Raw genomic sequence first — 2,946 nt, 5'->3', positions numbered from 1 at the left:
TGTTGATACAGCTTCTAAAACAATCTCAAAGTCATTAAACTATCATTCTGAAATAAACATACTTTTGAGATTTCTGAATTTCTAAATTTTATATATATCTCATATTCATACTAAAGCCAAGACTTAAAAGACTGTATAGCCCAATGTCTGTTTCACTTTTTAAATGATTGGTCATTGTGGATACAGTCTGGTAAGAATCTAAATTAGGCAAAGCTGACACCAGGACTCCAAGATGGCGTCAGTCGTACCAGCGAAGGACAAGAAACGTCTGGAGGTCAAACTAGGGGAGCTGCCAAGTTGGACCTTGATGTGGGACTTTACCCCTAGAGCATTGCCGGAGCGATTCAAAGAGGTTACTACCAGTACTACAACAAGTACATCAACGCGAAGAAGGGGAGCATCTCGGGGCTGACCATGGTGCTGGCAGGCTACATGCTCTTTACTGCCTTTCCGAAAAGGAGTTCAAGCACGAGCGGCTACGCAAGTACCACTGAAGAAGAGGACAAGCTCTGCACTCCCCACCATGACCTTCTTGGCCCAAGCCCCTCCATAAGGAACACAGTCTCGATCGTTGCTGAATCCTTTCATATCCTAATGGGAATTAACCTCCAAATAAAAGATGACAGGTAAAATATATATATTTTTATATGTGTGTGTGTGTGTGTGTGTGTGTATATATATATATGTGTATATATATGAGTTAAGGCCAGGCATGGTGGCTCACGCCTGTAATCCCAGCACTTTGGGAGGCCGAGATGGGCGGATCACTTGAGGACAGGAGTTTGAGACCTGCTGGGCCAACATGGCGAAATCCCTCCTATATCAAAAAATACAAAAATCAGCCAAGTGTGGTGGCATGTGCCTGTAGTCCCCGCTACTCCAGAGGTTGAGAGGCTGGAGAATCATTTGAACCCAGGAGGCGGAGGCTGCAATGAGCCGAGGTTGTGCCACTGCATTCCAGCCTGGGCGACAGAGCGAAATTCTGTCTCAAAATAAATAAATTAATTAATTAAATAAAAGTTAAAAATTATTTGGATAGATGCCAATTCAAATGCTTTGTTACCATTTTCTGTTGCTGCTGTAATAAATTACCATAAACCTAGTGGCTTAAAACAACGCGATTTATTCTTACAGTTTTGGAGGTCAGAAGTCCAAAAATCAGTTGCGCAGGCTAAAGTCAAAGTGTTGTCAGGACTGGCTCCTTCTGGAGGCTCTGAAGGGATAATTCATTTCCTTGCCTTTTCTAGTTTCTAGTGGTCCTCTGTATTCCTTGGTTTGTGACCTCCTCCTTCATCTTCAAGGTATGCTTACATCATCACATCACCTTCTCAATCTTCTTCTTCTATTTCTTTTTTTTTTGTGTGAGACAGAGTCTCACTCTGTTGCCCAGGCTGGAGTGCAGTGGCGCGATCTCAGCTCACTGCAACCTCCACCTCCTGGGTTTAAGCGATTCTCCTGCCTCAGCCTCCCAAGTAGCTGGGACTACAGGCATGCACCACCACGCCCGGCTAATTTTTGTATTTTTATTAGTAGAGACGGGGTTTCGTCATATTGGCCAGGCTGGTCTCAAACTCCTGACCTTGTGATCTGTCTGCCTTGGACTCTCAAAGTGCTAGGATTACAAGCGTGAGCCACCATGCCCGACCCACTTTCTCATCTTCTGTAGTCAAATCTTTGATGCGGTTCATGGCACACCGCCCCAAAATATAGCACCTTGGCATTTGAGAAAATAGCAGAACCAGGAAGGTCACTTCACCTTTCACTACCCTTCCTCCATAATGCAAATCATAAAACCTAGGAAGAATTTTCTGATCTTCCCCTGAAGCATGTCGTAAGATTCTTACTAAAGAGGTGCCCTCCCTATACCTGGAGGAAAAGAGCTAAGACAGAGATGCCAAGAAGAAACTGAACAAACAGGCCTCGCTGAGTTCCCCTCAGTTTATTACCATTAGATCAGATCAGACCCCTTTTATCCAAGCATACTTCTACATGACTGTCCACTCTTTATTAAACCTAAGCACAAAAATACATGGGTTTCCCTCTTCCATTGGGCCTTCATTTCCTTTGTTGTTGTTGTTGTTGAGATGGAATTTCGCTCTTGTTGCCCAGGCTGGAGTGTAATGGCACGATCTTGGCTCACCACAACCTCCACCTCCTGAGTTCAAGTGACTCTCCTGCCTCAGCCTTCAGAGTAGCTGGGATTACAGGCATGTGCCACCACGCCTGGCTAAGTTTGAATTTTTAGTAGTGACGGGGTTTCTCCATGTTGGCCAGGCTGGTCTTGAACTCCTGGCCTAGGTGATCTGCCTGCCTTGGCCTCCCAAAGTGCTGGGATTACAGGCGTGAGTCACCACGCCCGGCCAAGGCCTTCATTTCCTTAAGAGGGCTCCCATGTCACATAAAACTTATTGAGTAAATGTGTATGCTTTCCTCTGTCAATCTATCTTTTGATGGGTCCTCAGCCATGATCCTAGTGATGGGTAAGGAAGAGATTTCCTGTCCCCCACATTTGCCTTTGCCTTCCTCTTGTAAAGACACTTACCATAATACTTAGGGCCTGCAAGATAACCTCCGTGTTATAAGATAGTTACTTTAATCACATTTACAAAGCCTTTTTTTGTTATACAAATTAACGTTTTCAAGTTCAGAGAATTAGGAAGTGGGTATCTTGGGTGGGAAGGGATATTATTATGTCTACCACACCAGATGAGTCACTCATTAACATGGGGCTTTTGTAGACCTTATCTAGATGTTCTACTACATGAAAAAGGTAAAATAACTTTTGATTTCACATCTAATCAAGATGTTCATCAAAGTAAACTCTATGGAGAACTCCAACTAGAGCACCTGACATTCAAGATTATGGGGCAGGAAAGAATTGAATCAAAGAAAAGTAATAAATAGGCCGGGCGCGGTGGCTCAAGCCTGTAATCCCAGCACTTTGGG

General features: G+C 44.1%; 1 pseudogene; it reads left to right on the top strand.

The window, feature by feature from the left end:
- Positions 1-232: 232 nt before the first annotated feature.
- On the top strand, positions 233-494 carry LOC105515234 (annotated as a pseudogene).
- Positions 495-2,946: the final 2,452 nt, after the last annotated feature.

Source organism: Colobus angolensis, unplaced genomic scaffold, assembly GCF_000951035.1.
Source record: "Colobus angolensis palliatus isolate OR3802 unplaced genomic scaffold, Cang.pa_1.0 Scaffold257, whole genome shotgun sequence".
Lineage (NCBI taxonomy): Eukaryota > Metazoa > Chordata > Mammalia > Primates > Cercopithecidae > Colobus > Colobus angolensis.
This window is presented reverse-complemented; position numbering and strand designations above follow the sequence as displayed.